Source organism: Schistocerca gregaria, chromosome 5, assembly GCF_023897955.1.
Source record: "Schistocerca gregaria isolate iqSchGreg1 chromosome 5, iqSchGreg1.2, whole genome shotgun sequence".
Taxonomy (NCBI): Eukaryota; Metazoa; Arthropoda; class Insecta; order Orthoptera; family Acrididae; genus Schistocerca; species Schistocerca gregaria.
Genome location: NC_064924.1, coordinates 110,981,166 through 111,005,577, shown reverse-complemented (window position 1 = coordinate 111,005,577; position 24,412 = coordinate 110,981,166). Strand labels below are relative to the sequence as shown.

The window sequence follows — 24,412 nt, the reverse complement described above, 5'->3', positions numbered from 1 at the left end:
TTTAGTACCAATTCTGCTAATACTTTCACATTCGTTCGAATATTCCGTAGTGACAGCCAGCGACCACAGTGATAAAGAACAATGAAATGAAATGGATACTAAATTCTTAATTGGAAAGCAGTATAAGAGATGAATCCAACCGGTCGGAAAAATACGATTAACAGCACCTCATCACTGCCAGTTTACGGTCTCTTGACAACAATTTCGTATGGGAATAGAGTGCTTTTAATGAATGCTGATGGCACAGCACAAATCTTTTTAGTACTGATAGACAGCATTTTGCCAGCAGAAATTATTGGCAATTAAAATTCGATGCAATTGAAGTTGTAAATGATGGAGTAAACTTTTATGAAGCTGGCGTTTTATTAAGTCTTTTCGTTTCATTAACGTCGCACTGGGTATTAGCAAACATTAAATTTTTCTAAATATCGTTAAGACTTCAAAGAGCAAGTTCCATAAGACGTTAGGTGAAAATAAAGTTTCACCTGACTGCGTTTTACGTCAGAAATCCACGTCATTTTTTTACAGTACCATAAAATGATGCCAATACTAAAATGATGTTTTTATTAATAAAATGCTGGATAATCGTAGTGCGATAAGTAACAAGTTATATCCAACTCAAATGACCAGTACGTCCTTTATTAATTCATCTACTGAGTGAGAGCATTTCTGTGTAAGTGCCTCGTATAGCTTTCTTTTCAGTGGATGTAAATTCATCTACATTAGTGGCTGTAACTTCATCTACATTAACTTGTTCCCTTCTAAGTTCCTATAAATGTTATTCCTATGCATTAAGGACCCTGCCAAACAACTGAGTGGCAAGCACAAAGTGGTTTTTGTTTCTTGTGCCCTTGTTTCCTTAAATAATTCCCTTCTGGTGCACAAAATGCTAATACTTTCATGAATGCATAAGTTTGGGAGGGTTAATAGCTGTAGATTTCTAAATAACGGGCGAGGTGTTTCTTTCTGTTGTATGGTGCATGTAATCCATATGCTGGCTTCAAAAGCTTTAATATGTGACCCAAAACACTCGCACCGTATATCTTACAACAGATGCTAATGCAGTTAGTGTTCTCTATTTGTTTTCAAGGGAAGTCGAAATTGTCAATTTGTGATTGTTATACATTTGTTCACCACGTTTATACCTTCTTATGTACTTCTACATCATACTCTGCAAGTCACTTAATGGTGTGTGGAGGAGGGTATTTACTGTACCACTATCTGATCCCTCCAACCCTGTTCCACTCCCGAACAGTGCGTGGCTAAGAATGCGAAACTACAATGTTCGTTCAGGGATACCCCTACGCATCTCGTAAGCTCGGTCATTCAAATCCTTACATCATCGCTTAATGTAACTGTAAATGCATTAGGGGGAGTTTATGAAGTTTGTCGACACTTTACAAAATTAGGTACTGCCTTGTACTGTTTCAACTCGAGTGGTATCACGCCATTAGAAACTGGCTGCGTGTGCCGGCGTCTGCCATCGCCAGCGGGGAGGCGCCGGGCGCGTGGGTTTCACGCGGGAGGTGAGCGAAAGCGAGGCGGCAGGGCGAGGCGAGGAGCACCGCTGTATACAGCTGAGGGCAGCAGGTAGGGGGCGGGAGGTAGGCGCCCACGCGAAGCCGCGGGGAAAGTGAAGCCGGACCACTGCACGCAGAAACCCAGCCGCCCAGTGGAGCAGCCCGCCCGCCTGCCTAGGCGCCGGTTTCTACACACCACTCACCCGCCCGCTCGCTTTCTACGATTGCTGTTTGTCACGGGAGAGCCGGCCACGCGCTCCACTATTCGCATCTGGAAATACCAGCGGCTAGATTCAGCCTGATTTGTATCATCGACCGTTTCGCCGGTCTAATGTGGAATTGCCGTTATGAATAGGAAGCATGTTCTAAATCGACGTCTACTACATCCACATCCTTCAGGTCACTCAAGTGCGTGACACAGGGTACTTCAGACTGTACCAACTGTGTGAACTTCTTTCGGTTCCATTTACATACTCACCCACTGTGCCAAGCAAGCGCACGAAGTCGTTTTCACACACACAACAAAATTGTCACCACAGCTAGTCGCATATTGCAGTATTCAGAAAAGCAACTGAGGTAATATTAACCTGTCGAAAATACGAAACATAATACTGGTATCTACAACTACTGCTGACTAAAACCACTGCGCCCTGGCGGCAATACTGCGAAACACGAGCATTCTGTCTCAGTTATCCTGCAGTAATTGCTGGTGTACTCCATTCGACTTGAGTGTGTTTTGATTTTATTCCTGAAAAACGCGAAAACAGTGGTCAGCAGTTACACTTCCGCAGCTTCCGGAATTACAAGAGCAGCAACCTATGTTTGATTTTCCGCAGCAGTGTGAGTGGTCTGTGTGTGTGTGTGTGTGTGTGTGTGTGTGTGTGTGTGTGTGTGTGTGCCTGCATTCACAATATTTGCAAACCAATGACGTATCCCACGAAGAAATAAATAAATAAACTTAATATATGTAACCAAAAAAGCAAGTCGTATAAACTACGTAATTTGTGAGAGCAACCAAGCATTGTATAAATTGTGAATTAAATTCAGGAAATCGCTCCAGACAGTTATGTGGCAGCCGTTAAACTAAAAATTTGTTATTTGAAATGCGTATATCACCGAATACAATCATATTCTGAAGTCTTGGAAGAATGGCGTGTCTGAGATGATATTTACATGTCAGCTGTTGACTAGTTTGCCTTTGCAAGCAGCATTTTTGTCTCTGAGTGTTATTTCTTTTATGAATCTGTCTGTTTCCCTTGATTTATCCCTGTGCGAAATCTGTTTTCGGATTCAGCATTTGGGTTTCCTCTCCATAATACACTCCTGGAAATGGAAAAAAGAACACATTGACACCGGTGTGTCAGACCCACCATACTTGCTACGGACACTGCGAGAGGGCTGTACAAGAAATGATCACACGCACGGCACAGCGGACACACCAGGAACCGCGGTGTTGGCCGTCGAATGGCGCTAGCTGCGCAGCATTTGTGCACCGCCGCCGTCAGTGTCAGCCAGTTTGCCGTGGCATACGGAGCTCCATCGCAGTCTTTAACACTGGTAGCATGCCGCGACAGCGTGGACGTGAACCGTATGTGCAGTTGACGGACTTTGAGCGAGGGCGTATAGTGGGCATGCGGGAGGCCGGGTGGACGTACCGCCGAATTGCTCAACACGTGGGGCGTGAGGTCTCCACAGTACATCGATGTTGTCGCCAGTGGTCGGCGGAAGGTGCACGTGCCCGTCGACCTGGGACCGGACCGCAGCGACGCACGGATGCACGCCAAGACCGTAGGATCCTACGCAGTGCCGTAGGGGACCGCACCGCCACTTCCCAGCAAATTAGGGACACTGTTGCTCCTGGGGTATCGGCGAGGACCATTCGCAACCGTCTCCATGAAGCTGGGCTACAGTCCCGCACACCGTTAGGCCGTCTACCGCTCTCGCTCCAACATCGTACAGCCCGCCTCCAGTGGTGTCGCGACAGGCGTGAATGGAGGGACGAATGGAGTGTCGTCTTCAGCGATGAGAGTCGCTTCTGCCTTGGTGCCAATGATGGTCGTATGCGCGTTTGGCGCCGTGCAGGTGAGCGCCACAATCAGGACTGCATACGACCGAGGCACACAGGGCCAACACCCGGCATCAAGTTGTGGGGAGCGATCTCCTACACTGGCCGTACACCTCTGGTGATCGTCGAGGGGACACTGAATAGTGCACGGTACATCCAAACCGCCATCGAACCCATCGTTCCACCATTCCTAGACCGGCAAGGGAACTTGCTGTTCCAGCAGGACAATGCACGTCCGCATGTATCACGTGCCACCCAACGTGCTCTAGAAGGTGTAAGTCAACTACCCTGGCCAGCAAGATCTCCGGATCTGTCCCCCATTGAGCATGTTTGGGACTGGATGAAGCGTCGTCTCACGCGGTCTGCACGTCCAGCACGAACGCTGGTCCAAATGAGGCGCCAGGTGGAAATGGCATGACAAGCCGTTCCACAGGACTACATCCAGCATCTCTACGATCGTCTCCATGGGAGAATAGCAGCCTGCATTGCTGCGAAAGGTGGATATTTACTGTACTAGTGCCAACATTGTGTATGTTCTGTTGCCTGTGTCTATGTGCCTCTGGTTCTGTCAGTGTGATCATGTGATGTATCTGACCCCAGGAATGTGTCAATAAAGTTTCCTCTTACTGGGACAATGAATTCACGGTGTTCTTATTTCAATTTCCAGGATTGTATTTCTGAGTTTGCACTACATTATAATGTTGTGCTGACAATGCCCCAATGTTGTTATTTTTGTGGTCTTCAGTCCAGAGACTGGTTTGATGCAGCTCTCCATGCTACTCTACCCTCTGCAAGCTTCTTCATTTCCGAGTGACTACAGCAACCTACGTCCTTCTGAATCTGCTTAGTGTATTCATCTCTTGGTCTCCCTCCACGCTTCCCTCCATCACTAAATTGGTGATCCCTTGATGCCGCAGAACGTGTCCTACTAACCGATCCCTTCTTCTAGTCAAGTTGTGCCACAAATTCCTCTGCTCCCCGATTCTATTCAGTACCTACTCATTAGTTACGTCATCTACCCATCTAATCTTCAGTATACTTATGTAGCTCCACATTTCAAAAGCTTCTATTCTCTTCTTGTCTAAACTATGTATCGTCCACGTTACTCGATGTTAACAAATTTCTCTTCTTCAGAAACGTTTTTCTTGCCATTGCTAGTCTACATTTTACATCCTCTCTACTTCGACAATCGTCAGTTATTTTGCTCCCCAAATAGCAGAACGCATCTACTACTTTAGGTGTCTCATTTCCTACTCTAATTCCCTTAGAATCACCTGATTTAATTAGACTACATTCCATTATCCTCGTTTTGCTTATGTTGATGTTCACCTTATATCCGCCTTTGAAGACACTGTCCATTCCATTCAACTGCTTTCCCAGGTCCTTTGCTGTCTCCGACAGAACTACAGCGATATCGGCAAACCTCAATGGCTCTTGTACAAATTGTAAATAGCCTTTCGCTCCCTGTGTTTTACCCCTTTCCACATTCAGAATTTGAAAGAGAGTATTCCAGTCAACACTGTCAAAAGCTTTCTCTAAGTCTACAAATGCTAGAAAAGTAGGTTTGCCTTTCCTTAAACTATTTTCTAAGATAAGTTGTAGGGTCAGTATTGCCTCACGTGTTCCAACATTTCTACGGAATCCAAACTGATCTTCCCCAAGGTCGGCTTATACCACTTTTTCCATTCGTCTGTAAGGAATTCGTGTTGGTATTTTGCAGCCTTGACTTATTAAACTGATAATTTTGAGACCTGTCGACACCTGATTTCTTTGGGATTGGAATTACAAAATGCCCCAATATATCACGAAATTTACCAAAAACACAAACGAAGAGTCAGTCGCACTTCGCTTTATTTCAAAGGTTTTTCACAACCACCCTTGGCTTATACCATTTCGCTGTTCTCCCTTACGATCTGTCACAAAACGACTGACGACAACTACATGCTGCACTCAGCGATTGAAGAGAACACCAGTCGCATTAAAAAGAAAAGTCTTGAATGTTTGGAAGAAAAGGAAGTCGAGTCACAGAAAAAGTACCGAAAATGCCTCAAGTACTCATCTAGGCAGCTACGGGCACTGACTACAGAAATACGTGAACTCTCTAGGCGCACTCACTGTGCTACCATCACTGCTGCTAGCAGCTTGAAAATCACGACTGGTTCTTTCCTCTGATTTCAAGCCATTTCTCTCAATCGTCATCCGTAATGCTCGACAGTCCTTATCCGTCGCCGGCCGGAGATGCCGAGCGGTTCTAGGCGCTACAGTCTGGAACCGCGCGACCGCTACGGTCGCAGGTTCGAATCCTGCCTCGTGCATGGATGTGTGTGATGTCCTTAGGTTAGTTAAGTTTAGATAGTTTTAAGTTCTAGGGGACCGGTGATCTCAGAAGTTAAGTCCCATAGTGCTCAGAGCCATTTGAATAATTTGCATCTTATCCGCCAGTACATGAGGCGTGTCTGGTTGTGGTTCTGTTGTAGTTGTTCCTTCACTTTGACACTTCACAATCACATCAGAGTTGAAATGTCTGTGGTGGGTTTGTTACTCAGTTAACATTCCACGTTCTAACTCTCTCTGCTCTTGTTACCAACCCAGTCTGCTGTTACTGCTTGTCTAACGACAGTTCAATGTTCCCCACCTCCTTTGATGCTGACGTGTCAGCTTATCGCGGCATCTAATGGTCAATTCCGCGTCACCTACGGCTGTTCAGATAGTTTTAATCAGGTAGTGTGTACCCAGGACCAGGATACACATCGAGGCGTTCTCTTCGGTAACTTATAGCGTATACTTTGACGAATACGTGACGTATGAAAGCACTTTTTAAAGTTTTTACACTGAAGCGACAAGGAATCTGGTATAGGCATGAGTATTCAAATACAGAGATATGTAAATGGGCAGAATACGGCGCTGCGGTCGGCAACGCCTAAAGAAGACAACAAGTGTCTGGCGCAGTTGTTACATTGGTTACTGCTGCTCAATGACAGGTTATCAAGATTTAAGTGAGTTTGAACGTGGTGTTATAATCGGCGCACGAGCTAAGCGACACAGCATCTTCGAGGTAGCGATGAAGTAGGGCTTTTCCCGTATGACGATTTCACGGGTGTAAGGTGAATATAGCTGCTAGCGGAAAAATATCCTGCAAGAACAGGACCAACGACGACTGAAGAGAGTCATTCAACGTGACAGAAATACAACCCTTCCGCAAATTGCTGCAAATTTCAATGCTAGGACATCAACAAGTGTCAGCGTGCGAACTATTCAACGAAACATCATCGATTGGACTTTCGGAGCCAAAGGCCCACTGGTGTATTCTTGATGACTGCACGACTCAAAGCTTTACGCCTCGTCTCAGCCCGTCGACATCGACATTGGACTGTTGATAACTGGAAAGATGTTGCCTTGTCGGACGAGTCTCGTTTCACATTGTTTCGAGCGGGCGGACTTATACGGGTATGGGTACAGCCTCATGAGTCCATGGACCGTGCATGCCAGCAGGGGACTGTTCTAGCTGGTGGAGGCTGTGTAATTGTGTGGGGCGTGTGCAATTGGAGTGGTATGGAAACCCTTATACGTCTAGATACGACACTGACACTGACACGTAGATAGGCATCCTTTCTGATCATCTGCATCCATTCACGTCGACTGTGCGTTCCGATGGACTTGAGCAATTCCAGCAGAACAACGCGTCATACCACACGTTCAAAATTGATACAGAGTGGTTCCAGGAACACTCTTCTTAGTTTAAACACTTCCGCTGGTCACCAAACTCCCCAAGCACGAACTGTTCAGAAAAGGTCTCAATCCCCTCGTAGTCTTACGGATTTATGGACAGCCCTACAAGATTCATGGTGTCAGTTCCCTTCAGCACTACTTCAGACATTAATAGAGTTCATGCCACGTCCTGTTGCGGTACTTCTGCGTGATTGCGGGGGGCTCTACATGATATTAGGCGGGTGTACTAATTTTTTTGGTTCGTCATTCTGGTTGCCAAATGAGCAGAGAGAGAGAGAGAGAGAGAGAGAGAGAGAGAGAGAGAGAGAGAGAGAGTATTTGTAGTACTGGAATGCCACCTCAGCCCCTACAGAGCACGCGGCGTAACTCCTACACCAAAATGGGCTGCTGGTTGACTATTTTTCAAGCTCAAAGCAGCTCTATGCAGCGATTATTTTCACGTTCTAGCATTTCAGCCCATCAGCTCACGAACACAACGCGACAACTCTTCCACACTTAATGACAGCATTTCTCTGGAGAAAGCGACTTCCTGTCAAGACTTTCTGCAAGTTTATTTCAGACAGGTGCAGGGCAACGAGTGGCGTCATGGAAACGTCACTTGGCTCGCGCTGGTTCTGTACGCCTCTTTTCTCCCATAAGCTTGTCGTTTACACCTCTTCAGTGAGTGAAGAGACGAGATGGTGCCGCAACAGTGCAAAACCACACGAATAAGCGAGAAAGAAAACGCATCTCGGGTTCCGTTACGAGCCGTGACCGCGGTGTAACGTTTATCCGCTTCCTGACCCCGGCTCTGGAAGCAGGCGACATGCCGCGCGCAGCTGGGCGTGAAGTCGGCGAGTCGGTTCTTGACGCGCCCCACTTTTAGCAGAGCTCTGCGTATCTGGGTGCACGGCCTAGCCCTTAACGGTACCAGTAACATCCCCCGCCAACCCCCTTCCCATCAAAAAAGATATTCCTTAAGGAATTCAACTGCATAGATAGAACAGCTTCCAACGTTAAATTGCGTCAATAGTTGTACGAAATACTGAAAATCAGATTTCTGCTCCCTCTGGGAACCGTTATATAGGAAAAACTTCCACTGCGACCGGTTGACGGCATAAGCCATTTGGTAATATACACCAAAAAAATTCTTGCATCACGTCGGTTCTGAGAGTTCCGGAACCTGTACAGAAAAATGGAATAGAGGTCAACGTAAACATCATTTCGACTACTATACAGCGAGACCTTCAGAGGTGGTGCTCCAGACTGCTGTACACACAGGTATCTCTAATACCCAGTAGCACGCCCTCTTGCATTGATGCATGGCTGTATTCATCATGGCATACTATCCACAAGTTCATCAAGGCACTGTTGGTCCAGATTGTCTCACTCCCCAATGGCGATTCGGCGTAGATCCCTCAGAGTGGTTGGTGGGTCACGTCGTCCATAAACAGCCCTTTTCAATCCATCCCAAGCATGTTCGATACGGTTCATGCTGGCCACTCTAGTCGAGCGATGTCGTTATCCTGAAGGAAGTCATTCAGAAGATGTGCACGGTGGGGGCGCGAATTGTCGTCCATGAAGACGAATGCCTCGCCAATACGCTCCCGATATGGTTGCACTGTCGGCAAGAGGATGGAATTTACGTATCGCACAGCCGTTACGGCGCCTTCGATGACCACCATCAACAATTTATTGCAAATTTAAGTGTTAAGAAGTCTCTACTGAAAGTATTTGTCTGAACTTGTAGTCTTGTACGGAAGTAAAATGTTGGCAATGGCCATTACAGACAGGGACGAAATACAAACTTTTTAAATGTGGTGCTACAAAAGAATGCTAATTATTAAATGGAAACCATATCGGAAAGAAAGAAAATTACGGAGCAACTTGATATGAATACATTCTAGTCAATTTAGTAATCCATGGAAGTGGGGATAGCAAAAATTACAAGGACCAAAAATCTACTACTGTAAGTTGGTCCACATTTATGTACAAGTAGGTTGCCACAGTTGTTGAGAGATAAAGAAGCTTGCTCAGGGTAGACTAGAGCTCAGAGCTGCAAGAAACCAGTCCTCGGACTGGAAACCAGAGTAAGAGCAGAGTATCTAAATCTCAGTTACGACTACAGTACAGTAAAATATCTAAAATTCTGTGATGGAGGCATTGAATAGATTATGTTAGGTGGCTCGGTCGTCCATCTAAAAATGCCAGACTTCAATTCCAAAGGTCCCGCCTTCGATTTCCGGTCGATTCTAGATTTCTATGTAACATTTATCACTTGTTTTACCTCTGGCAATGTACGACAGAATGCTGGAAAGTAATGCCTCCGAATTTATGAAAAAATTATTAAACCCTTTTTAAATAAAACAAAGGTTATTAACACACTACATTTTTAACCTTCATTTCTACATATTTATTTCTCAACAGTCACGCTGGCGATGAATACATTTTTCCCGACAGACTAGTTTCTTTGTCTCGTCACTGTAGGACGTTTAACTTTGTTTACAGAACCACAACCTCACCTGTGCTTGCACCGCTTCATCACTATTAAAGTGAACTCCTCGAAGGTGTGTTTACGTTTTGGAAACAGATGAATCTTGGATGGGGCCAAGTGGAATTATATGGAGGACGATCGATGACAGTGAAGCAAAGGCGTCGAGTTGTTGCAGATGACGCAACGCTCTTATGCATCTGGCATTGTCACGCTTGGGGACGCTCGATGTGTGGAGAAACTCTTTTGCGGTTAGAAACTCCAATATAGCACGCTGTTTCTCAATCACCGACATGGTTACGTTACGCACCGCCATGTTACACGCTGCAATTTGGAGCCCTCTAGTAGAAGTGGGCTGGAACTTGCGCCAGCGAAACGAGAATGATGACCGAGTAATATGGATGACTTATAATAACTGAACGGATATTGAGATCAAAATAAAAAATTAAGAGGCATTACTTTTCAGCACGCCTCCATATGTCCATGTGAAAAAAGCCTAGTTACACCATATTTCTGAATTCACCTTAAGCTCTAGGTCCTCCTTCGTCCTCCTTCAACTCGGCGAGTCTATTCAAAGGCCGGAGGAAGGCAACGGCACTCCTCCGCTATAGGACCATGCATAGAGAAGCTTTGCGCTGTCCAAAAAAAAAAAATTGGATTGATGACAGCGTGACTTACAGGGTACAAATTGAAGCCAATCTCCAGCCTCCAGATGTTGCAAAAAGAACTGAGGTTCGACACTGATCCAATCGTGCCCAAGACGAGTGCTGTATCAGCTCACGATCAAGCTACTTCCGCCTTGTAGGAGCACAATACGTTTCCGCTCATTGTTGAGCGGACTGTTAGAAGTGCCGTTCGCTAGGCTGCCACTGGAGAAGACGCCTGCGGGTCGGCGACCAGCTCTGCTGCGGGCTTCCTGGAGCGCTGGAGCCCCGGACCGTGACACCGGCACCGCTCGTTCCTCCAGGCACCGTTCCAGCCGGCGGCTCCGACCTCACGGCGCGTCTGCGTAAACAGCCGCGGAGCGCGCCACGTGCGCCTTCTGTCCACAGCACTGCTGCCAACACGCTAACGTTTTCCAGAAATGCGGCGCTCACAAATAATGCACCGTGTGGGACGAAAATTTTGAGCACGTCTACAGCAGTGGACAACCAATAAATGATCATGTCTTGAAAGAAATAAAGAGCACGAACACCGTGAAGCGCCGTCTCTTTTATGGCAGAACAAACCACCCGTTCCATTATCTACATTTAGATTTTCAGTGAATCCCTTAAACTACCTGAAAAAATGTCGGAACCGTTGCTATGAAAAGGAAAGTGTGCTTTTCCTTCCCAATCTGAACTTGTACTCCGTATCTAATCACTAATACTCCTTCCCTTTGCCAGTATGTTCTGACTGTTTCCCGTAGTTTCGCTTACTAAACAACGTTTCTTTTAAATTATGCATGGATTTAGCACGATTTAGGAGAAACCATTGGCCATTTACTGCACATCATTACACTGCACATGCAGTACTAATTGAATTAATAACTGCTAATAAAGATCTTAGTAAGACATTCTGAAGAGCACAGGCTTCTCGTAAAACTAAATATTGTATTTAATATTAAATTTACATTGTTGTCTTTGCACTTATTTGATTAGAGAGGAGTTAATTTGAGGACTTGTACTAACATTTGTAATGGCTGTATTTGTAAACCTGAAAGGTGATCATATACTTTAGAGATTGCTATAGGGAGATAGATGATGGATATGAATCTGTTAAAGTGTTTGGTGAAAAAGTCTAATATACCTAGGAACTTTGCTTACACAAGATTAATCGTACGACCTACGAGTATGACGTTATGTAAGAATATATATCCCATATATATGTACCATAAATGCGAACGTTTGTGTGTATCTTTCTTACTCCTTCAAGCTGAAGCGGCCTACACGGATCTGAATGTCAGGGGTTATGCTGGGCTGCAAGTGCCTTGTGCCTCAATAACTCCTAGAGATAACTTTTATTATGGTTCATAAACATGGCTAGTGAGTTTAGGCATTAACATTTCTTTATAAATAACTGTTCAAGCTGGTGTGTGTGTGTGTGTGTGTGTGTGTGTGTGTGTGTGATGACAGTTTGTGCATAAAAGTTGATAGTGGCACAGCATGCTTCAAAATATAAAATTTCAGTATAAAATTCAGTCGTCAGGGCAAAATATATTTTCATTTCGCCTTACCAGTTAAGACAAATTATTTTGTCATCTTCAGAAGTTTAGCATTTGTCGAAACCGGTAAAGCGAAGTAAGAATGTATTTGCAACTTTTTCAGAATTTTATTCTGAAATATGTACTACAGCTTTCAATAAAATCACAAAATAAAGCCTCAAACGCTGCAAAGCCAAGGCGTTTAAAAGCTGGGGGGGGGGGGGGGGGGGGGGGGGAGGGGGGGGGTGTCAGTACCTCTTATCAGGAAACCGCACTCCTTGATACAAAGCGTACCGCAGACAAACCTGCCACAGTTGCAGCACACAATATTTGGACAAGATGATACGAATATGAAATGGTCTTTGACAATTTAGAACTTGAAATCTTCAAATCTGGCAGCTGACTTATCACCTAGATCACCATCCTCTAGATGCTGAAACGTTTTGTTGCTGTAGACATTCATAGTGTAACCTGCATTCTTACTATAATTTTACGAAATATTCCGCAAGAAATACGCCCTGAAACCAGTCACACCCAACTATTTTTACGTTACTAGATTCTTCGTCCCCCTGAATGTTCATGAATATCTGACATAACACGAAAAGAAATGCACTGTATCCTCAATTTTCTGTTTCCCCGTTCTGTCAGACCTCGCTCTACATACACCAGCCTCATTTGCTTGTCCTTCATCTGTTACTTCTCTATACCACCGTCTCTTTCTTTCCTTCCGTTGGGAAACGGGATTCAGGCCTATTATGCATGTAGATGTAGAATATAATTTGTATGTAGACGCAGAAGGTGACAAAAGTCTTTGAGACCGAGTGCGTTCTATCACACTGTCAATTACTAACCAAGATAAAATAAAAAGCAGTGTCTCCACGTACGAGACTGGCCCGAATTTTTGACTAGTAAAAAGCAGTAAGTTTTGCTGCACTGCAAACGTTCAAAGGAAATTAAAATAACCGTGTGTGTGTCTCAGAGAAGCGTTCTCAATACGCTCACGAATAAGAAGACGAAGTGAGCAGCCTTATCAGATTGTTCCCCGACGATGCTATCGTTTTCAGAAAAACATAGTCGCTGGAGGATGTGCAGAACAACTTAGATAACTCTGAGAATCGACGCGTAAACATCCTCCTACCTTTTTCTGTGTAGTGCTATCTACGTCGTCCCAAGCAGCATGTGAAGTTGCTCCTCTGGGAAACTTCTGGACTGGAAATGTTCTACTTGTGGAATGCATGGGTAGCAAATTTAGTTAAATAATTCTTAGGGGCTGCCATTACGACGCGATAGTGATGCACTGCGTCGTACAATTCAAAATTGCTGCTGAACACCTAAAGCATGATTGACAGTGATAAGGGAACATTTCCAGGTACAAATAAACGATATTGATTAAACTTGGCCGGTGTATAGAGGGGACAAAATAATGCAATAAATATTTTTTCGTTTCTGCCAAATTTCACTTTTAAGGGGTAAATCAGACCCTTAGCATATAAGGCTTAGAGGGAATACCTTCGAAGACAAGATATATAAAAAAAATGTTTCATATAGAAATTAGAATGTAGTTTACGTTCTTGACAACTGATTATCAACTTTGGTACTAATCTGAAACTTTGTAAAATACTTCAACACATTTAATTAATTTTTAAAAATAAAAACTTTTATAAGAACATAAATAAAGTTTCAATCTTCCAGGAAGTTTCAAATCAGCGCACACTCCGCTGCAGAGTGAAAATCTCATTCTATAAATAAAGAAGTTTTCACGCCATCTCTATCCAGGCGTAATAAAGCTTGTTTCTGGAGTACCATGTTTGGAAAATAAGCTGTACACAATATACTACCGGAGTATTTCCAACATACCTAATTATAATGTCTAAATGTCTATCATTATTTGTTTGACTTATTTTGCTATTTTTTTAAATTGTTACTTTACGGCTTATATTTATGTTCTTTTAGTTTGCACTTTCACATTCATGTATTCTGTTAATTGCAAAATTAACAAAATCATTACAGTAACGATAATCGCCAAAGAAATGATTGAAACAACTTTTTTTCACCATACACATAAAATGAAAGAATTTTTTTCACATAATACACACGACGAACATCAAAATGTAAAACAAAATTCAGCAGGCCATCAAATTGTGGTTGGTGATCATCTCAAATCCTGATCTGCACCAGGCATATTTCAGTACATAGGACAACTTTGGCAAAGAGAATCAATTACGCACAAGTGACTGTAGGCTGATTATATTATTTCCCATATGGAGACTGACAATCATAAACATTTAGCAGAGTTAAATCTGAAAATATTCTCAAAATGTTCTTCCAGAATCGAAAGCTATATACGTTCAATAACTGTACCTGCTCTCAAGTGTGACGCTCAAAACAGTTTTCACATTGGCCACCCTCTTTCCATAGTTCTAAAAGAAATTAATGGAGAGTTCAACCGAGAATTAGAGAAGCTTAATTTGAAGCCCCAAATGTTCTTGTGACAGCATCGAAATATGGTAACCGAACGTTTGACCATGTTAAAAGATATTTAACAGAAGTTTTCTTTCCCATTGCGGGAGGAAAACTTTCATTACTGTAAGATTCTTGGGGTGGTCAGTATGAAAGAAACGTTTTGAGAGTCGTACCCCAGGAAAAGTAACTTTTTTCACGTGGTAATCCCGAGAAGATCAGCAGAACAGCCTATGGACGTATATGGCGTTCGACGTCGGAAAAAAATGGGAAAATGTGAAATGATTTTCAGATCCAGTTCTGATGACATCAGTCTCCACTTCAGAAATAATATCATCAAGCTGCTGTCACTAGTACATAATCAGTTCTCTTTGTGAAGGTTTCCCAATGTACTTAAATATGTTTGATACAAGTCTATACATTTAGAGCATCTGCCGTCACATTTGCGAGCCCTACTGACCGCTGTGTGTATTACGTGAAGAAATTTCTTTCATTTTATGCACATGTTGAAAAATAAACGTTGCTTTAAGCATTTCCTTCGAAAATCTCATTTCTCATTTTGTATCGTAATAATGAGTTATTTCCTATTAAAAGTGTGTGTGTGTAATAGAGGGAGAGAGAGAGAGAGAGAGAGGTGTGTGTGAAATTGCGAACTAAAAAAAATATTTTGAAACTTGAAACATCAATAAAAAACAAAAATAAGTAAAACAAATCATTAGAATAATAATAAACTTCTAGGTGTTATAATGAGACATGTTGAAAACACTCCAACAGCGCATTGCATACAGCTTATTTTCCAGAAATGGTATTTAGGAAACCAGCTATATTACACATGGATGTATGTGGCGTGAAAGCTTCTTTAACTTGCGTGATCAGAAAAAATTCCATTTTGCAGAATTAATGGTGGAGTAGCATTTTGCAAAATTTCAGATTATCAGCAAATTGATTCATACAGTTTTATTGAACGTCTGTTACATTTTAACTTCTATATGAAACATTTTGTATACCCCATTGTTTTAAAATATACCTCAAAATCTATTAAGTCAAATTACCTTCCAGAGCTTGCTTTACCCGTTGAAAGTGAAATCGAGTAAAAATGAAAAAAAAAAAATTATTGCATTACTTTGACCCCTATACATACTTGTCAAGTTCCGTCAACATCTTCACAAGTAAGAATGTTCCCTCCTTAGCCAATACCAAGAGTACATCTTAACACCTATTGCCTTAAATTCGTACCCATCAAGACCCACTAGCAAACTTCATACACTGGAAGGATTCACAGTTGGTCGGTAGCATCTACACTACCATTTTATTCTTATTCATATTGGGTTACTGCTTATACTGTGGTAATGGTAGAGGAGTTTACTGTTAGACTGCCTCTAGTATTCAAAGATGGTTCAAATGGCTCTGAGCATTATGGAACTTAACATCTGAGGTTATCAGTCCCCTATAACTTAGAACTACTTAAACCTAACTAACCTAATGACGTCACACACATCCATACCCGAGGCAGGATTCGAACCTGCGACCGTAGCGGTCGCGCGGTTCCAAACTGAAGCGCCTAGAACCGCTCGGCCACACCGGCCGGCCTCTGGTATTCCGTACGTTAAAAGTGGATTCTAGTAATCAGTATCTGCGACACAAAAAGTAGCTGCTTCACGCTGAATGTCAGGTTGTCGGCGTCTGCAGTTGCTGTACTGGATAAGCTCTCTAGCATCAGTCGGTTGCTCACAGAAGCAGATCATCTAAAGCGAGATACGACGCGATCATACTGGCTGGCTGCTTGCCTTTGTGTTGCAGTAGTGCCCTGTTTTGTTGCTCACTATTGAAACCCGTAGCGTTGAAATGCAAAAAAAAAAAAAAAAAAAGGCAAACGGGGCCAGAAACAAGAGAATCTACTAAAAAATTAAGCCGAATCCCACATACAAAATAATTATGAGTACCCTTTTTAATATTTTAAGAAATTTTAAAAAAACACTTTATTTTTCATTTTGAAGTTTCGTGGTCCGGTCACTTTGGTATTGAGATCCCTAAGCTAAGGCTAGATGACTTGCACGTGAATGCGAACTTGCGAGTAAGAAATATGAGAACATAACAGTAGTAAAGGGCGCGCACAGAGCCACGTAAACGGAAATTTCGCGCTCGGTCCGTTGGCACATGGAATAAGGCTGATATTGGTAGACATTACTCCTACATGCAGTTAATGGGCAAATGATTAAGACTTTTCTCGTATTCGACACGAATAGGGTTCAAGCTCTCAATCTATTCACGCAATTGCTTTGTAATAACATTTCCTATTTATTGAGACACCCATTCCACTTTGGAGCTTGAGGTCCATCTGTAATTGCCTCGCTATTGATTGCACTCTAAAACATGAATCGCCCCATTTTCGCTTCCTCTTACTGAGTCAATCTATCCGTGAATATTATTAGAGAGCCCAAGACAAACAGCTTTGTTGACGTGCCGGGCAGTAAACTGATAACGCGTTCAGATCTGTATCAGCAGCTCTGCTGCTACGCTATCGCCGCCGAAAGATAAGCACGAACCAGCTTTAGTTGTATGCAGTGCGGAGACAGATAAGTCGCGTTACAGACAACTAGAGTAGTTCATCGGACTATTAAGAAAACATTAAACGCATATAACCATCGGCGAAGCTATAATAAGGATAAGCCTCAAATTTTTAATCACAAGTAGTGATATTAAGCGGACTGCGAAAGGATATTTGCCAGACCTAAAACATGTAGCTTCAGACGGGTTATAGCAGAAAAAAAATTAAAAAGAAAAAATTGAAAAAGTAATTTTTATGGGGAATAAAGACAATGAACAAGAAGTATAGTTGAGCTAAGGGCTAAGAATCTGTAGGAAGTCGGCAGACAAATGTTTCATGAATTAGCGTGTTCTTTATAATGATTACCGTTTTAGTAATTTCTTGTTTGTATGAAACGTACTGACAGAGGGAGGCTACTTGATGGCCCGAGCAGTAAGGTATCGCGTACTAATAGCAAAATCAGTTTTTTGTCTGCCCTCTCGTAATACCAATTATTAACAGAAGCACAACACTAAAATTCGGAAACGGAATACCAGAATATGTAGCCGTGAATGTGTTCTCATTAAATCAATTCGCACGAAGGACGGCACGAATAAAAACTGCATAATCATTGACGGTCACCAAAAGAGAAATAATGATAGGACACAGCAACGAGCAAGGAGAAAAAAAAATGCAGGACGTCGCAGCTATCAAAGCCTACGTTTCCACAGTCTAACAAGGAAAACACGGAGACAGGAAACCTGAGCGGTACGTACTCTACCTGCTCGTTCATCAAGTCACTGTACAGTGCGTGGTCGAAAATACTTCATAGCATCATTAGCCACTTGCTGTCATATTCCATGCATGTACGGAGCGTACACTAACCGCTTTTTATCTTATTGTCATTAAATGTACTCGAGGTGTACAACGGAAGTAGTAGAAGTTCTGCATCGCCCAACTCGACAACCGATTTTCTGGATTTATTAAACAGGACATAGAGAACAACGAATGCCGTCTTCTTCCGATTTCCATTCTGGTTTGCTGAAGATGTGTTACACGTTTGCGTGCGCTAAACCACACAGTCACGATTTCCCAGCGTGCTTACAAATTTGTTACAAGTCTTCCGTCTATCTGACAATAACACCAGATACTGGAGCACAATTCATGAATAGATTTTTAAAGCTTCTTGTATAGGTCCTCCTTATCAAATCCATTGCAGTCTTCCAAAGTGTTCCGAAGAAATCTTATACTCGCCTTCTCGAGAAAAAATTAGTTTTTTTCTTGTTTTAGTCCATACTACCACTTCCCAAAATATGGAAAGCAAAGAGCTTGCAGTAGAAGAATTGTTCATAGCTCTTAATATATGCGTTTTAGACCCCATGTTTACTTGACTGTTTTTGTTTCGAATGATTATCCATGTCATATCCTTGAATAGCGACCACCACTTCTGAAACACCCTGTATATCTAAGACTGCAACCTGGAACAATATGGTCGAAAAATAGGTTAATAGTTGGGAAACGGTTTAGAGGATGAAGGATTAAAATTTACACTTACTACATCTTAATTCAGCCTCTTAATGAGCTTCTGTTTATTACCGCTTTCTCCTCTCAATGCCTTGAGCTTACCATATAGCGAACTTGGTGGTTGGTCCCGTAACGTCCCACTACCTCTTTGCCTTCTTTCACATAGTGTCATAACCATGAATACGTGTGACTGTAAAATACAGTTCCGCTTGTGTCTTAGATTTCCCGGCTTCACAAGGAAACAAACGTAACAAAGGATGGATAGACCTTCCGAAGGACTGCATAGTGTGCCTTGTTCGACGTTGCTCACTACAGAGAAGGGAAACTCGTCACCACACTGGTTGTCGACGGTTGGCTGCATCTGTTTTGGCCAGGCTACACCACTCTCACGGCACACAACGGATCTGAGAAAAAAATAGCGTACTGGCAGTTTAAAAGCAGAATGTACAATATGATCAGGAGCAGTGTTTGTATGTTATCTGAAGGTAGAAATGAAAAAGACGGTGAAATGTACACATGGTGCCATTAACTCAAAATGAAAACTGTGACTAATTAGGTAACAAAAATTGGTTCACCGTTATATGCTCGACTGAATTACGAAACTAGGACATTCGCAGTTAATTTCAGAAAAATACTGTTGTTGGTCTGAAAAGATCACTCCATACCCCAGATTACTGCAGAAGTCAGCCGCAAGTTTCTTGACTACATAGTACGTATGTATCATAACAATTTATGTTAACTTGCGTTCAGTTTGAATATACTGCGCAAATTCTGTAAGCTTGTAAATGCTTGAAAGCAAATAGAGAAGCGGGAACACTTGTTGCATACTGACTGTACAGGCTCCCGGGAAATCAATAGTTTTGAAAAAAATATTTTACGCCGGCGCGCCACGCGCTTTCCTTGCGTTGCGAGAACCTTTTGACGTCACAGGGTTTCCTAAGAACACCAACCCACTCCGGCCACGTACGTTCCTGTTTCTTTACATCCTGTTTGCTCCAGATAACGACCTTAAAATTTTACCGTTCTTAACACTTACTTTTTCCAAGCACTTTCTGCTGCTTTGCATGACATTATACCAAGAACTGGCGTCTTCTTTTGGGTAAATAATGTCCAACTACTTGTGTAGATCACTAGCGCAGTATATGTACATTCTTAAAATCGACTCCAAGCAGTGCTCTGAGTCAAGTTGTGTACGCAAAAGAAGTCAGGCTTGCTACTTCTCTGGAGACAGTGATCTTACTGCAAATCGAAAGTGTCATTTCGGGAAACAATGATGAGAACTATGTACCGAAACTAACCTCCTTGCTGGAGTGCATGTTCAAATGTCTTCGCCACGTCCTTGAGCTATGGCGATGTTCTCGTCTCATTGTATTTGTGATAGAATACGAAGGCGGAATGGGCTAGGAAAGGGGAGTAGGCGTGGAATTCCAGACTTACTGAAGCAGTAGTATATGTTAATTAATTGACACACGTCATTCACAAGAGATATACTCCAATTCGAACGGATAAAACGCAATAAAAAAGATTTTCAAATACAGAGATGTGTCTCTTGTACCACCCACAGAGGCTACCACACGTCTTGCTCATTTTGTACTCTTGCAAACTGACAAACTGCATTTCACGCTACATGACAATTCGTCATACGTCTTCTCTCTGTTATCTACAACCAGATTTTTGCACTGAGATACAAGAGATATGTTTACACACGCGTGGCAAAGTATTTGCTAGGATGTCGATGTAGATGATGTGACCATTGTGGCTTTTGATATTCAGCTGCTGCTGTGCTGACACACAAAAAGATATTTTATGTGCATATTCTCCCCTGTGAAAGGTGTTCCATTCCGTTGTATTCTAATCACTTCACTGAAACTCAACATTTGTTGTTGGTCAACGAACAAGATACTTTAATGATATAAGACAACATAGAAATCCTATTTTGAGAAATATGACAGAATTGCATGTGTTGACATACAGGGATTAACGTGTATAAGTGCAGATATTTTTATATTTGATACCTTAATATGTGCACGTCAATGTGTTGGTTGTTTTTTGACAAAAACGTTACAGCCTAGTGTTTTCAGCACTGTTGGAACTGTGCCACTAACTGGATAACGCCTGTCAATATAGACTAACCATTTTGTGTCCACACTTCAATAACTGACCTGATTCTCAGGGGAGAATACGCATTTATGTCTTGCTCTTGCCATTTTTACTTGGAAGTACTACCCAACTTAAAAACATACAACCTGCAATAGCTATAATTACTTGTCTGAAAATGATGTAAATACTGATGTAATGATGTTAAGTACACCGTCCTCTGCCACAATAGAAATAGGTGCAGTTACACTTGCTACATCCTGTACATAGTTTCAAGCTAATGTTTAGCTTTTTACCGTATTATTTCTCATTCAGGACTCTTGTGAATCTACTGGTAACAATTATTGTATGTTACACTTTTTTCTTATATAGTCCGGTTCGTTAACATTCCGACATCGACTGTGCATTAATGCAGAGCGTTACGGAAAAATGCCTTCGATGGATGGCAAAACGCACACACAGGTACTTAAAAATAATATACCACGATGCCTCTTCCCTCGTGCGCAGGCACAGACGCATGGAGACAAAATCACGTGCGCAAAAAGTAGACTAAGCAAAAAGACGTATACTACGCATGTGCAGTATCGAGTCTATCCATACCTTGCCTCACTATCCAAGCACTCTGCTAGAATCTACTTAATCCTTCGGCATTTGTGCTGCGTTTAGTAGGTGAATGGTGACAGAAAAAAAGGTGGCTAATGGCAAAATTGTATCTAAATAGTACAGGTACTAAATTGCATGAAATACGAAGGGAAATGACGTCTTATCTGAAAATTTCTGGAGGATGTCACGGTAAGATTTTAATTTTCTTCTACGGAAACATAACTTTACCTCTTGCAATATGCCGTTTGCATAAAATGCTATTTATGGAGCCATAAGGTTGGCAATAACATTTTATTACCTATTATCTGAGAATCGGCGAGTCATATGCCATACTGCGCTATTTATTTCACTTTTAGAAACAAAGCCTTTCAGTGACATTTTCCGAAACTGCGAAAAACTTAAGGTATATTCTTGGTGGTTCCCGTATGCTCAGGTTAGTTAGCACCCATTAAGTCGTTAGTATTTTATTTTATGTAAAAAAAAAAAGATGTCGACACGACTTCACTCAGCCCAGGATCAACCACAACAGAGGTCGTGTTTTGTTGCCAGCCTCTTCAGATATTCTTTCGAAGCGGTATTGTATATGACCTCTGTTTGGCTGTAGACATCTATAAATTTCACTGTGCTTTGTTTGGAAATACAGACATCACTGCACATAAATCGCCTTAAAGTATAATCACACTTCACTGCACAACGAAAAACCCATGAGTACTAGCTAAATGTCGTCTGCTAAACAGACTCCGATCAAATCCGGGACGTAATGCGGTATGACGCCCGCCCTCTGTTTCGAACAAATCAGACGTGAGTATTTGTGCTGTCCGAAATGTGGAGCGCATACGCAACGTGGAACGGATTTCAGGCAACATGTGGAAGCTCTCCTGGCGCCGGATACGACGCCACAGCTGGCTGCCTGACTTGACCTACCTCAGTGCTCGGAGTCAGGGAGCGCAGCACGGAGCCCGGAGCACAGCACAGGCCGCTGTCGCTGTCGTCGTCAGTCTGAGTGTCTGACCATGAACTGGCCGGCGCGCAACCCGCGCCTCGCTTTTGTGGGCTGGCGGTGGTGCAGTGTTGCCAGCCTGGCCGCGCGGCCACACATTATGTCATCCAGCATCAGCGCCTCTGCGTCCGCTGGCTTTTAAATCTCGCGCCGCTGTCCGCAGGTCCCGTGGGAATGGCGCGAGCCACTTCACACACGCACACGCAAACACACGCACGCACCTGTGTAGTCCTCGCATTAGCAGTTCTGTAGAGCGCGGTGGCCGCGAATAGTGTCATCAATCGCATATCCGGGGATCATCCGCATTATAGCAATGTTATTCTTCCCAGCTCCTTTATTGGCCGAATACTTCTATCGTAATTCGTCGATGATCACTATTATATATACGAGGACTGTTCGGGAAGTAAGGTCAGATGGGATGCGAAATTAAAACCATAGTGAAAATCAAAAACTTTTTTATCGCAAAAGAAAGTGGTTCAAACGACTCTGAGCACTGTGTTACTTAATATCTGAGGTCATCAGGCTCCTAGACTTAGAACTATTTAAAACCAACTAACCTAAGGGTATCACACACATCCATTCCTGAGGCAGGATTCGAACCTGCGACCGTAACAGCAGCGCGGTTCCGGACTGAAGCGGCCGGCTATTCGCAACAGTTAACCACACCTTCTAGCTACCTCTCTATATAGTCGCCGCCAATTCTCTGTGCTGGTCTGCCTTTCGGTGGTTGCGCCAAAATGTTGTCTTCGTCACCAGCGGTTCGTGTGAGCAGAGATGAACAACAGAAGGAGCCAATTAGTGGCTGCATTGTGGGTAAGCAAACACTTCCCATCGAAAACGCTGCAGGAGTGTCTTCACTGCCCCTGCAGAATGCGGCTGAAAATTGTCTTGAAGAAAGAAACGCATGACAGTTATGTCGGCATACCTTCAGGCGAAATTGCTCACCAAATCCATATACTTGGCGAGAGACACTGTTGTTTTAGGCATTTATACGTGACTACTTTGCGCTCTGATCTGAAAAGAGCGAAGTGGAGCGTTCGACGGGCACACTAAAGACACTGCCCAACGCATCTGTGTAAAGTTCCATCAGATTTTCACAGTGGTTCCCATTTCGCGCCTAATCGGATCTTACTTTCCGAATATGCCCCGTATTAATCTCCAAAATGCAGGGTGGTACGCCTCACATACGAGTTAGTCATCTCTAATCCAATTGCTTGTGAAGTGGCAATATTTTCGCAAAAGTTGGCTACACTGCATTTTATCAGAAAGTTGGGCACAGATCTCTCTGTATTGTAGCTCGTATTGTAGAACTGTTACAGAAATGGGGCAGTTAGCATTAGAACAACGAATTGATATTTTAGAGTGTTACATAAAGCCAGGCTCCATCAAGTAATGTAAAGAAACGTTTCAAGCGAAGTATCCTGGTAGGAAACTCCCCATGACCAGCCCTATTCAAGAACTGCATAAGAAATGGTGGGCTGCAGGATTTGTTCAGAATGTGCAGAACAATAGGCTGCCAACAGTGAGGACCCCTGAAACTATGGACATAATTTCTCACGGACATGAAGAAAAGTCCCCCACGAGTCCTATGAAAGCTAGCGCAGCAGGTTTGTGTGTCTCCTACATCGTGTCATTCTTGCACTAAAAGATATGAAAATAATAGTCTGCCGTCTGAGTGTGATGCAAGAGCTGAAATTTGAGATTCACTACGGCCTCTCTCTCTCTCTCTCTCTCTCTCTCTCTCTCTCTCTCTCTCTCTCTCTATTTGTTTAGTCGGTTCCGACTACCCCTGACCCTATGAACCAAAGCACGCCAAATTTCTACTGTCGTGCACTTTCTTCCGTAGGCTTCCCAGGTTGGAACACATCACTGCTGTGATACTGTCGGTCCGTCTCATCCTTTGACGTCCTCTTCTTCTAGTGCCTTCGATCTTCTCCAGCATTAGCGATACGGCAGAAGACCTGGTTGTCCATTTATCTGAAGCTCCAGAGATTTTTCTTTAAACACGTGGTTGTTTTGTGCATGTTAGGCAAATATTATCATGCAAATGGCAGTTCGGCATTAATGTAAGTGGACGATATTTTCAACGACGTCTCTAAAACCGTATTCATCAGACGATAGCTTAACCACCGTCTCTGGACGTCACTAACGTCAAAATCTTCATGGACCCCTAAGACATGGAAACGGTACACCTGTGACATTTTTCTCATATATTTTTTATGTTTCTTTTTACCT

General features: G+C 43.0%; 1 long non-coding RNA gene across 1 annotated transcript in view; it reads right to left on the bottom strand.

Moving 5' to 3' along the window:
- Positions 1-22,196, bottom strand: part of LOC126272463 (uncharacterized) — a 150,707-nt gene extending 128,511 nt beyond the window's left edge. The window contains exon 1 of the long non-coding RNA XR_007549225.1: positions 22,102-22,196. This is a non-coding gene — a long non-coding RNA (uncharacterized LOC126272463). The remainder of the gene's footprint in view (positions 1-22,101) is intronic.
- Positions 22,197-24,412: the final 2,216 nt, after the last annotated feature.